Source organism: Apodemus sylvaticus, chromosome 7 (genome assembly GCF_947179515.1).
Source record: "Apodemus sylvaticus chromosome 7, mApoSyl1.1, whole genome shotgun sequence".
Classification (NCBI taxonomy): Eukaryota; Metazoa; Chordata; class Mammalia; order Rodentia; family Muridae; genus Apodemus; species Apodemus sylvaticus.
Window position 1 is genome coordinate 112,789,978 of NC_067478.1, and position 13,897 is coordinate 112,803,874.

The 13,897-nt window shown below is 38.6% G+C and overlaps 1 protein-coding gene across 13 annotated transcripts in view; it reads right to left on the bottom strand.

The window, feature by feature from the left end:
• The window catches only part of LOC127689375 (nucleolar and coiled-body phosphoprotein 1-like), a 568,994-nt gene that overhangs the window by 233,761 nt on the left and 321,336 nt on the right, over positions 1-13,897 (bottom strand). For 6 of the 13 annotated variants that reach the window (XM_052188987.1, XM_052188989.1, XM_052188990.1 and 3 more), the window contains exon 2: positions 936-1,062. The exons of 4 other annotated variants lie outside the window; for them this stretch is intronic. The gene's annotated coding sequence lies outside the window, so the exon portion shown is untranslated. Of the gene's footprint in view, positions 1-624; positions 717-935; positions 1,063-13,897 lie in introns of those variants that run through there. 3 more of the 13 variants (XM_052188992.1, XM_052188994.1, XM_052188983.1) reach the window with 3 other exon arrangements.

Below are 13,897 nucleotides of genomic sequence, written 5' to 3' on the forward strand. Positions count from 1 at the left end.
ACTTGTTTGTGACTCCTCAGTATAAATAAACTTATTTGTCTTTGTTGAAATTAATTCCATGAAGTAAGGACATTACTTTTACATTTTTTTCTTTCCAAGACAGGGTTTCACTGCATAGCCCTGGCTGTCCTGAAACTCACCCTATAGACCAGGCTGGCCTTGAACTCAGAAATCTACCTGCCTCTGCCTCCCAAGTACTTGGATTAAAGCTGTGTGCCACCACCGCCTGGCTACTTTTACATTTTTATTTATATAAAATATATATAAGAACCAGCACTTGCAATCTGCGTCATTTGAATGTGCTAAAACAAAATCAAGCACATGAAATCTGTCTGAAAACAAAATCCCCATGAGCCTGGAGTGCAAGAGGCAATTGAAACTGTGAAAAAGAAGAAGTACCAGAAAAAACATCAAATTACAGAAGTCAGAGGTTAGATGGGGGGCTGGGGGAGGGTCTAAACTATTTCATCAAATTGAAATACAGGAACATATGCAAGAGAACTGTCCCTGCAGACTACATAACAAACACGTTTGAGCCCTCAGATATGGAACTGGGGGATAAACTGAAGATATGGCCAACTTTTGTTATACAAGGTCTCCCATCCACATGGACCAACAACCAACCTGGCAGAGTCTTGTTTGCAGGTTCTTCTGCTGTCCATGGCTCCTCTCCCTCTTCCAATTTGAAGATCAACTCAGGTTTAGGGATGTATTGCCCTGTTAATAGGAAATAATATAGGACTTGGAAACATTTTGCTAATCGGGTTCTTTGAAGAAAGACAAATCCAGGTTTTAAGATCTAGGCAACAAAAATACAAATGTGGACCTTTCACTAGAGAGCAGTGAATAATCATACAGGGGCTAGAACCTTAGCCCTCAACCTTACAAGTGCCCATATATTTACTGCAGGGAAGGTGCTTGCTCCTGAGACTTACCCAGTGACAGCAGGCTACTATATGTCTCCAACATCACATTCCTGTACAGCATCTTCTGAGCATTATTGAGATCTTGCCACTCTTCACAGGTGAACTTCACAGTGACATCCTCAAGAGACACCATCTCCTGTAACAGCACATTTCTCCTCAATCTATTTACTCTAGGCTTATAAAAAGGAACCTGAAGACCAGCTTCTCTTAAGGGGTAGAAGGCTCTCATGTGTATTTTACATTATAATATACCTTGTTTATGTAGTATAAAAAGTAAACAAAAAATCCTGATGCAATTAATTAATTAATGTGCAACCTGATAATATTAAAATTAAAACCTTCACTGTTGGTGTAAGAGAACCCAGACTACTCAGGTAACCAGGCCTTAATCAGATAGGACTGCATGTCAACATAATCATACCTTGCCTCGCTCTACCTCCTAGGAGTTGGAGGCAGCCTGACTAATGTCATGTTGTATGGGTTGTGCAATAATAATTACCATTCTCTTGTGTATATGAATTATCTTTAATATAAATAACATCTGTGAATTAATCCAGTGTGTGTATGATTTTACTTTATACTATTTCTCAATAATAACACAGAAAATTCAGTGTTTCTTTAAATCTGCACCTTAATAGCTCAGGACCCAGTATTCTCTATTCTGTCCAGCCATTGGGTGATAATCATTTATGGTTGGGCAGAGAATAAATGGTAAGAATTTTTTACAGAAACTTGACACAGGACATTCTTAGTATAAGCTTTTTTGTGCTGTGTCATGATTGAAACAAGATATGAGGGCAGAGAAATCTGCATTGGAATTACACAAGTGTAAACTTTACACAGTGTACAGAAACATCATGTCTACATTTCCCCCTTTGTCTAATAAAAGGCTCTTTTGTTATAATAAACAATACACAGCAGGAACAATTATGAAACAATTATAAAAATATTAGGTAAGAGTTACATTGAAAAGATCTCATCTATTTGCATTTGGAAACTCATAATGTATATTATTTCATACCTTACAATGTAATAAAGACTTAAATAGCCCAAAAAAATTATCAGCTGAGGCTGGAAAAGAGAAGAAACTATAGAATACACATCTAGATCATTATCCACAGATCACCTGCATCCTGGCTATCTTCCCTTCTACTCATTCTCCCACGGGAATTCTTACACAGAGGGAAGATTTTAATATTAGAATAGATATTTTTAGTACACAAACAGAGTAAAAAAATTAAGAACCTATACAGAAAAGGTTTCTGAATTGATTCTAAAGGGAAAATTGTAACTTTGTCAACTCTCTGAAATGGATTCACCAGAATTGTGTCACCTTTACCAATGCTGAGATTGCCTCACTATGGGCAGAAGATGAACTTTGGCAGAGGGCCCCCAGTGATTTTTAGAAGAAATTAACAACAAATACCCAAAAAGCAAGTGACTTCAATTTGTAAAAAGAACTAATTGGATTTTGCCTTGTATAATAAAAAGAATTCTAATTTCTGGAGCACTTACATTTTACACTGATGCAAATAATTCAGGAAAGACAGGATATAAGTCAGAAGATATAAGTAAGGTGGTTAAAAATCCTTAGGAATCAGGACAAAATCAGAATCATATAAAATACTTATGGAATAATAAGATTTTCAAAAATCTCATAATATAGTAACTAACTCTAAATATGCAGAAAGTGTTGTTTTCCATATAGAAACTGCTGAACTTATTCAGGGTGATTCCAAATTGATTTCTCTGTTTATTCGACAAGTGGGCTGATTCTGCCACTATGTGTTTATTAGAAATAATGGCATGTGGAGAAAGAGGAACAGTCCTCCACTGCTGGTAGGATTGCAAGCTAGAACAACCACTCTGGAAATCAGTCTGGCGGTTCCTCAGAAAACTTGGCATGACACTTCTGGAGGACCCTGTTATACTACTCCTGGCCATATACCCAGAGGATTCCCTGGCATACAATAAGGACACATGTTCCACTATGTTCATAGCAGCCTTATTTATAATAGCAGAAAGATGGAAAGAACCCAGATGCCCCTCAATGGAGGAATGAATACAGAAAATGTGGTATATTTGCACAATGGAATACTACTCAGCAATTAAAAACAATGAGTTCATGAAATTCATTAGGCAAATGGTTGGAACTGGAAAATATCATCCAAAGTGAGGTAACCCATTCACAAAAGAACACACATGGAATGCAGTCACTGAGAAGTGGATATTAGCCCAAAAGCTCTGAATACCCAAGATGCAATTCACATATCAAATCATTTTCAAGAAGAAGGAAGGAGAAGGACCTGGTCCTGGAAAGGCTTGATGCAGCAATATAGAGAATTACCAGGACAGAGAACTGGGAAGGGGTTGTTTGGGAAATGGGCAGAGGGAAGAGGGCTTATCTGAATTATGGGGAGGGGGGAACCAGGAAAGGGGAAATCATTTGGAGTACAGGTAAACAAAGAATATACAAAATAAAAAAATAAAAATAAATAAAAAAATGAAGAGGTTATGGCAATTATGGGTATACCTATACAAATTAAAACTAACAATGCTCCAGCGTATGCCACTAGTAAAATTTTTAAAAATTTACATATCAATAAATAAAACATATTACAGGTATACCAACAATTCTTCAGAACAAATAGTCATTGAAAGGTCCAACTGTACTTTAAAAGAAATGCTTAGTAAACAGACAGGACTATCAAAGAACCCAAAGATAGATTATAAAATGCTTTACTAACTTAAAATTACTTAAATGCTAATAAGCAAAAACAATGGCCACTGAAGACACTGGATTATATTAAAAAACTGAATTATATCAGCCTGTTTATTTCAAAGATATATTAACCTCAAAATAGAGAGCATGAAATGTGTTACTCTGGGAAGAAACTTTGCATATGTTCATACAGGAGAAGAAAAATTATAGATTCCATTCAACCTGATAAAAAAAATCAGATTTGATAAAGGAAGACCCCATGAAGATCTTGACTACAGATAGGAAAAAGGAAATCAAAAAATCCAAAAAGAATCAGTAACATTATTTCCTCATCCCTCTACATGGATCAGCCCGGACACTGGCAAGACATAAAAATGTCTCTAACAAGAACTTCAGCTAGACAGAGCCAATGGATCTTATTGGCGACAGAGTCTTCAAGATTCATCATTCCAACCTTTTATATGGCATGAATGAAGTTTTAAATTGCAGTTTGGTTATATGATCAAACTAGCTCATAAACAATGACAGTTGTCTTTCACCTGCTCAAACAAGAAGCAAAAATCATCTTTAACTAGTCTTTGTGTGCTGCACATTCCAAACATTATATTAATATAGAAATATATATTACCTCTAAAAGCTTTACAGTCACAGAAAAAAAAATACAACCACGAATACAGTCCTGGCAAGATTCACCCTCAAGGATGCTGAGATGCTGAGACTTGCTATTCCACTTCCCTGCCTGATCCTACCTCAACTACATACCAAAATAAATGCTATATGTAAAAATCACCTGGAAGCAATTATAAGCGAACTTCACCCCATTCCCAAGAAGTGGGGTAAAGGAATTTTCATCATTCAATAGATGTCAGATGTTTGTTGTCTTTTAAAGGGGGATGGTTACAAATAATTATGGTCTTGTACAGGGAGGAGATAAGATAGGAGGGTTAGATTCAGGGATTTATTTTTCCTTTCCTTTTCACTTTCTTTCTCAGATAAGGGAAAGGATGTTGAAAAAGGTGGGGGAAAGAAAAGTATTGTAAGAAGTTAGATATAGCCAGGCAGTTGTGCCATATGCCTTTAATCCTAGCACTTGGGATGCAGAAGCAGTCGGATTTCTGAGTTCTCGGCCAGCCTGGTCTACAGAGTGAGTTCCAAGACAGCCAGGGCTCTACAAAAAAAAACTGTCTCAAAAAAAAACAAAGAAGAAGAAGAAAAAGGAAAGAAGTAGAAGAAGAAGAAAAAGAAGAAGGAGGAGGAGGAGGAGGAGGAGGAAGAGGAGGAAGAAGAAGAAGAAGAAGAAGAAGAAGAAGAAGAAGAAGAAGAAGAAGAAGAAGAAGAAGAAGAAGAAGAAGAAGAAAAAGAAAAAGAAGAACAAAAAGAAGAACAAGAAGAACAAGAACAAGAAGAACAAGAACAAGAAGAACAAGAACAAGAAGAACAAGAACAAGAACAAGAAGAAGAACAAGAAGAACAAGAAGAACAAGAAGAAGAACAAGAACAAGAACAAGAGCAAGAACAAGAATTTAGATATATAGGTGTAGATTTTTGAATCTACTCTTAAAACAAAAAAATTTATAGTCATAATTAAGCTTATACAGGATTTTCTACATCGATACAAAAATAAGGTTATTTTTGATACATTGGCATAGGTTATTTTTATTGATATAAATTTAAGGTTACTTTGATACCCACAATGTGTATATGTTCCTGGTGTTTATTTGAGGTATTGTACTTATATAATTCTTAAAGATGCAATGTAAAGTTCTAGACCTTTTGAAAGGACTGCTATTACAAACTGTTAGGGATGATAAAAACTGCAAGTTACAAACTTTGAGGGATGGTTATGATAGTCATACTCATGGTCACATTAAATACTAATCTAGTTAATTACAATAAGATGTTCTCAAGGTTACTCAGATAGTAAATAGCTAAGAATAAACAATGTTTGACAATTCAGATATACTATAAGTGGATAGCTGTTCTTCAAAAACCTCAGAGTTACACAAAATATGGCATATAAAATTATTTCATTATTAAAAGATCTCGACTATAAGACAGGTCTGCCCCTGAAAGTCCCCCATTTGACGTCACATATGATGATGAGCATTCACAACCTCCATGTGGAGGTGACTCAATTGTGTCAAGCTACCCACTGGGCAAAGAAAATGCCCACAGTTCAACTACAGGCAAATGCTGTCCAGAAAGGACAAAGGGACACAGGAAAGCCAACTGTCAAGCTCTACCAAGACCAAGTAAGCCAAGTCCTTCATAATTCCTGCTTCACATAAGTCTGTCAGATACACTGGGCCAAAAGGCTGAAGATGGATGCTCCAAAGCTATAGAGACAATATTGGGGAATGTCCAGATATCCAGCTGTGTCTGTCATTTCTATAATTTTGGGGAAGCTATGTCCCTGCCCTTCCTGTATACTCATGTAAATTTTTATTCCTTCTCATGTCTCTGATGGGGTTGAAAAATACAGAGTCTCACAATTAAGCTTGAGTTATTTAGGATTTAAGAAGATGCTATAGATCTAAAAGGATGTTTTAGGTTGGTAATGCAAATTAGGATAAAATTTGAGTTAGGCACAAAATTTTGAATACACCAATATAAGATAGATAATAGAAATTTTTTCCTTAATTGCCAAATGCTGTGGATTGAACATTATGAATGTAAATCCTACCAGTTTCCATAATTGCCTCATAATTGTTATAATTGTATTCAGTTTATATTTTAAGGTAAAAGATCCTCTTATTGGACTAAAAGGGGGAATTGTAGAGAGAATATCTTGTGTATTGAATGGATGTATCACCTGTCAATTAAAAAGCGTATGGTCTATGGCATAGAAAGAAAATAGGAAAATACTGCACCTAGAAGGCAGAAGGAATTCTGGGTTAGAGACAGATGATAAGATTGGCTTGGGAAGATGAGAGGAAATGGGTGCATGGTAGCCATGCACAGGTAACCAGCCAGGTGGAAGAAAGTATGTTTCAAACTTGGGTTATCTAAGTTATGGACTAGTCAGAGTTGACCCTAGCCATATGGACTAGGTATTATGAGTCTGATTCTTATTTCTGGAAGCATAGGGCTGGGAAGAAGAACCCAGATAAAACTTCTACACTCTTTCCTTTAAAAAAGTGACCCTTGTCATTAAGTCATATATGCTCCTCTCTTGTACCTCACTTATGCAAAATAGGTCTCATGTTAACCACACCTGCTTCCTACAAGAATTCCCCTTCCCTCAGAAGTCTTTGAAAGAATAACCTTTGCTTAATCTGGCACAGTGCAACTATCTTTCAAAATGCTTCCTCAACCATACAAACAACCACACACCAGAGTAATAGTCCTATACATTGCAGAGAGAATCTCTCGTGTACTGTATGGAGCATCACCTGTCAATAAAAAGAAAAAAGCTGCCTGGCCAATGAGCTGAGGCAAAAATTGGTGAGAGTTCTAACAGGGAGAGGGGACTCTGAGATAGAATCTGGCAGGGAAGAGATTTGACCCAGCCTCTGAGGAGACAGACAGATAACACTGAGAAGAGGTAACCAGCCATGTAGCACTCACAGAATAAATGGGTTAAGTTTCTGGCTGGTTTTGTGTGTCAACTGACACAGGCTGGAGTTACCACAGAGAAAGGAGCTTCAGTTGGGGAAGTGCCTCCATGAGATCCAGCTGGGGGGCATTTTCTCAATAAGTGATCAAGGTGGAGGGCCCCTTGTGGGTGTTGCTATCCCTGGGCTAGTAGTCTTGGGTTTTATAAGAGAGCAGACTGAGCAAGCCAGGGGCAGCAAGCCAGTAAGGGACATCCCTCTGTGGCTTCTGCATCAGCTCCTGCTTCCTGAGCTGCTTGAGATCCAGTCGTGACTTCCTTTAGTGATGAACAGCAACGTGGAAGAGTAACCTCAATAAACCCTTTCCTCCCCAACTTGTTTCTTGGTCATGATGCTTGTGCAGGAATAGAAACCCTGAGTAAGACATTAAGTTACAAGCTAACTGGGAAATATGCCCAAGCTTATGACCGAGGCCTTGTTTATTCAAATATAATTAAGATTCAGAGTCATTATTTCTGGAACTGGACAAGAATGGAAAAGCCCATGGTTACAAATGGCATCCAATGTCAGGCACAGACTTCAAGTTTAGACAAAAGATCCACGTATTAGAAAAAGGCCCAAGTGGAAAGGCAGGAAACAAGCACTTTCCAGAGCTGGATGCAGTTTCCTAGCCAGGGAGGAGGATAAATCCTTTTAAGAGAGAGCAAGCAGAGGCCTGTCAGCAGAGGACATCAAGGGGGAAGCCAGAACCTCAGGCATGCCCCCATAAGCATCCAGAGCTAGGGCCAAATGGCTCAATGGCTAAGGTCAAAAACTCAGGAGACAGCAGGTGTTGGCGAGGATGTGGAGAAAGAGTAACACTCCTCCACTGCTGGTGGGATTGTAAGATGGTACAACCACTTTGGAAATCAGTCTGGCAGTTCCTCAGAAAACTGGGCATGACACTTCCTGAGGACCCTGCTATACCACTCCTGGGCATATACCCAGAGGATTCTTCAGCATGTAATAAGGACACATGTTCATAGCAGCCCTATTTGTAGTAGCCAGAAGCTGGAAAGAACCCAGGTGTCCCTTAAAGGAGGAATGGATACAAAAATTTGGTATATTTACACAGTGGAGTACTATTCAGCCATTAGAAACAATGAATTCATGAAATTCTTAGACAAATGAATGGAGCTGGAGAACATCATACTAAGTGAGGTAACCCAGTCTCAAAAGATCATGGTATTCACTCACCGATAAGTGGATATTAGCCTAGAAACTTGAATACCCAAGACATAATCCACATATTAAATGAGGTACAAAAAGAATGGAGGAGTGGTCCCTGGTTCTGGAAAGATTCAGTGCAACAGTACAGGGGAATTCCAGAACAGGGAAGTGGGAAGGGGTAGATGGAGGAACAGGGGGAGGGAAGAGGGCTTATGGGACTCCTGGGGAGTGGGGACACAGAAAAGGGGAAATCATTTGAAATGTAAATAAAAAATATATCAATGAAGAAAAAAAAGAAAAAAGAAAGAAAAAGCTGGGACCTGCAGTTATGAGGCTCAACTCTCAAAAAAGACAAACAGTGACTCAGTCTGAACCTGCAAAGCCAGCCTAGGAGACCAAGCCAGTGGAACGGAGCTAGCTGCCAGAGACATGTGCTGGCCTGAGAAGCCTGCAGACACAGAGAAAGCAAAAACAACATTTTCCCAGAGCTGCAGTGGACCTGAAAAGCCCTAAGCCTCTGAAGTGTAAGGCATTAAGTTTGCAAACTATAAAAGAGAAAAGTATATAAAAAAACATATATAGGTGAATGAACCTGTATTGTTATCATTATATCATTAAATTGAAAGAACTTGGCCTAGAGAGATGGCTCAGCACTCAAGACCACTGCCTGCTCTTCCCCAGGTCCTGAGTGCAATTCCCAGAATCCACACAGTAGCTCACAACCATCTATAAAAGGAACTAATGCTGTCTTCTGGCATGCAGACAGAGCACTCCTATATTTTAAATCATTAAATATTTCTTAAATTGCAGGAACTTATTGTGTAGCGAATGATTCTATATTTATATATCTAGACTAATTTCAACAGGAAATGTTATGTCTGTTGGTATTCCTTACAAATTAAAAGCATTTACTATGACATTTCATTATGTCTTTGATGCATACAAACAACTGCTCTATGTTTATTTGTAAGATATACTGATTCCAAAATCATAGTGCAATGTAATGAAGTCAAATCACAAGAAGTATGTAAACTGAGGGGATCTGGATTTCAACAGCCATCCCCTAGAAAAACTAAAAAGGTTTGTAGGATACTCAGAAGACATAAAAGAGACTAAGAGAAACAGGGGTGTTTCCAGACATTATAGAAAGGAAAAAACACACAGCATACAAAAACTGGAAAATATTTGTGAAATTCATATTCCACGGGTAGACACTCTCCACTGTGGAATAAGGTTAAACAACTTACGCATAAGATGATTTTGCTTGGATCTTTGCAGAGAAGAAAAACAAAAACAAACTGAATACAACAAAAGAATAAAAAAAGATAAGATTCAAAGAATAAATCAATGAAATTCAAATTTAAAAGTTAGTAATACAGAGTACACACACACACAGACACATACACACACACACACACACATTCTCACAACCCACATACTCTGCTCAGCAGTTAAGGGTCAGAACAATTCTGTTTCTGAGTTCTATTCCCAGGCAGAAATCAAAGGAATTGGGACATAGGCTACAAAGAAAGGAATAAGGTAGATCTTAACAACAAAATCTTTTTCTTATTAAAGATGAAACAGAATAATCATCAAAGCAAACCATCATGTTGACCATCCACCCAAAATAAAACCCAGTATATACTCATAGGTCTATAAATAAGAAACGAATATCAAAACAAGAGTTAAGGATTGACTCAATATTCAAAAATTAAATACTATGCTTTGAAATAAGCTTTGAGCTAAGACAGTATTCATGAACAACACTGACACGAGCTTGAGACAAACACTGAACAATGACTTCTGGGAGTGGGCCAGAATTCCTCCATCGTTGGTGGACACTGGGCTTAAACCTTGCCCTTAGCACATGGTTTGGTCACTGAGCAAACATGGCAAAGTTACCATCTGGGAAACTCACATACAAGGCTTCCAGAAGTCACACACAATCATCAGGAAGCCAGGCACACAGGCTGGCGCGATGGCTCAGTAGTTAAGAGCACTGACTGCTCTTCTGAAGGTCCTGAGTTCAAATCCCAGCAACCACATGATGGCTCACAACCATCTGAAATGAGAACTGGCACTCTGTATAAAGACAGCTACAGTGTACTTACATATAATAAAAAATAAATCTTAAAAAAAAAGGAAGCCAAGCACTAGGAAGGAAATCCAACTATCATGAGACAACTTTGGTAAAGCACATGGAAAAGCCCTAAGAAAGAACCCTTTTTCTTGGGCCCATGGAACCTCCTGTCACAGACCACTGCAGCAACCTTGAGCTCTTGGATATCACCCTGCTCTGCTTTCAATGACCTACTCCAACCACTAGATCACTGTAGAGAAGCCAGCCAGCAAAGAATCCCTAACACAGATCCAAAGGTCATAAACTATGTTAAGATGTCACATTTTCAGGATGGCTCTGATCCAAGGTTTGAATGTGAATGATCCTCTGCAGAGTCAAGACTGAGATGCTTGGTTCCAAGCTGGTGACACTATTTTTAGAAGTGAGGAAAACTTCAGGAATTCTCACCCAGTTAGAGGAAATAGATCACTGGACCATATCCTTGTGCATTATATTCTCTAGCCCTTTCTGAATCTTTCTCTCTGCTTGCTTTCTACAATCAGAAGTTAAAATTCAGAAAGGATGCTAAAATTTCAAGTATCAATTAGGGAAAATAAATAAATGGGTAGGATTTGCTGAGCAGGAAATATAATTGCTTCCCTGCAAGGATTCAACAGAGTGTTTAGTAAAAGGACACAAGCTACAAAAGATGTTCTCTTTACTGAGGGAAGTGGGATTGACCTAGTTAGACTCCATGAAACAAGGCAGCTGATGTGGGAGAGTGCTGGGTAATGGATTTTGGTGAACTCTAAGTATGTACTTTTTAAAGAACTTACTCCGGCACCCGTTCCTGTACTAAACACCACAATTAGAAAAAAAGAAAGATCAGGAAGGAGGAGGGGGGTAGAAATGGGACAGTTCAGGGTATAGTAGGTAATAGGGTATGCCTAATACACAGAGGACAGTGCAGGGTGTGGTTCAGTAACAGGGAAACACTTAATGCTCGTGAGACCCTTGGCTGGAGTCCCAACAAGCACAACACACAGAGGAAATGGAACGGAGGCCTCTGAGTATTAGGCTGACATAAGTGAAAGAAGATGGCCAATTGCAAACTTAGGCATTTGCTAGAGAAAGGGAATATCAACTAAGAGACTTGCAAGAGCCAGAAAGCAGAATGAAGATACATGGAGCATGGACCTGGACTAGGCTTTTATCAAAGACCTGGCACAGGTGCCTAATGGGAATAAATGCCCAAATCAGTGTGCACAGGGCACGCCCATCCCAGCACCTTGCCTTCTACAAGTGTCCACCATGTATGCCCTTGCCAGCCTCTTCACTATGCACTATGCACTGGATGTGTATGGAGGGCAGGAGTAACAGGTACTAAGAACCAACTTAATCATGATTTCATCCAGTTCCTTAAGGGGCAAAGCCCCATGGTGGAAATGATGGTTGCCAAAGAAATTTGAAATATGGGAGAAATTAATAATTTGTGGCAATAAGGAAAACTATAATTTATTAAATATTGCTATATTACTATTAACGGGAATTAAAATATACTTCTTTCTGTAAATTTAGGCATTTCTGACTGATGGTCAGACCATGAATACAAATAAAATAACAACATATCATAAAGTAGGGAATAAATAACTCATCACATAGTCATTGATGATGTTTGTAAGTTCCTGGGTTTGCTTTTACCCTTGGAAACACGAAGAGGATACTGGGATACACATGAGAGAAGAAACGGATAGAGTCCTGAGAGTGAGAGAATATTCATGGCTTGGTCCAAGATTCTCACTCAAAACACAGTCCAATTAGCTGAAAAAGAAAAGAAGAAGGAGGAGGAGGAAGAAGGAGGAGGGAGGAGGAGGAGAAGAAGAAGGAGAAGGAGGACGAGGAATAGGAGGAGGAGGAGGAGGAGGAGGAGGAGGAGGAGGAGGAGGAGAAGGAGAAGAAGAAGAAGAAGAAGAAGAAGAAGAAGAAGAAGAAGAAGAAGAAGAAGAAGAAGAAGAAGAAGAAGAAGAAGAAGAAGAAGAAGAAGAAATAAAACATAAGAAAACAGTCCCTGGGGGGCTAGAGAAATAGCTCAAAGATAAAGAGCATGGCTGCTCTTCCAAAGGACACATGTTCAATTCCCAGCACCCCTAGTTGGTCACAACTATCTGTAACTTCAGTTCCTGGGGATCTGGCACCCTCACATAGACGTACATGCAGTCAAAACAACAATTCAAGTAAAATAAATTTTTTTTTATAAAGAAACAAAAAAGACACATCTACAAAAGAGTGCAACAAAGACACACTGACAATGAACCCATAATACATTCAGTCATTACTCATGGCTCAGTTAATGAAAACATATATCTATAATTAATATGCAATTTGGTAACAATTAACATTCACTTTTAAAGATACTAATTAAACCAGAGTCATTATATTTTCTCACCATAAACACTAAAATCACCTGTTAGATGAAATATTCTATTAATGCACCCTAAGGGCTCCAAATAAATACTTCCTCTATAAAACAACTTCTAATATACAGTTTATTTTCATGGGAAATGTGCAGATTAAAAGGGTTTTTTGCGCATGCTTATACAGGAAAACAATTTAAGTAATGCACATTTGATATAGGACATCATTACAGTAATGTTTCCAAATGGGGCTTCTCCATGTATCCAAACCCTTGTTTAGTTCCCATAAATAAGATGGAGTTTGCCATTAGATTAATTTGACCAAGAGGAACTCAGCAAATATGAAGATAACCTAAACTTGAAAAGAATTTCTTGACTGGCATTTACCTACTGGACACAGCTATGTTGTGAAGAACCTTGGTACCACCTTGATGGAAATAGAGCCTTGAAAAGACTCAGGAGCAACCACTGGACGTCAGACTGAAGCCCCAGAAGTTATCAGCCTCAATGATCAGTGCAATCTGATTTCTTCATTTTACAACAGGGACAGACTCCTATTATTTTCCTTCCTACCTTATGAATTTTGGTTAAAAAAATGCTAGCATTAAGCAAAACACTTCTGTTTTATACCTTCAAGGTCACAAAATGTACAGACTATATTGATAGCAAGTGTAGGATGCTCAGGAAAAGGTGTTTGGGAAGTGTTTGAAATGTGAGCACCTTGATGCTTGGGAAAGCATTTGCAGATCACACTCGGATTCTGGGTTTCAACACAAACCGCAAAACCACACAAAGCTGAAGACATTACATGGTAACTAAAAGTCAGTATTAGAAAGTAAACAGGCTCCTTCCCTGTGGCACAGAGCTTAGGCTTCAGTCCTGAGCCCTCTGGTGGTAGCCCTCGGACCTCTACACTTCCAGATCCAGATCAGCCTGAGCAGCAACACCACATTTCCAAGTCCTGAAAGAGGCAAGTGGGACTTATAGGCGGCCAGCAGGGAGAAGTCTGTGTG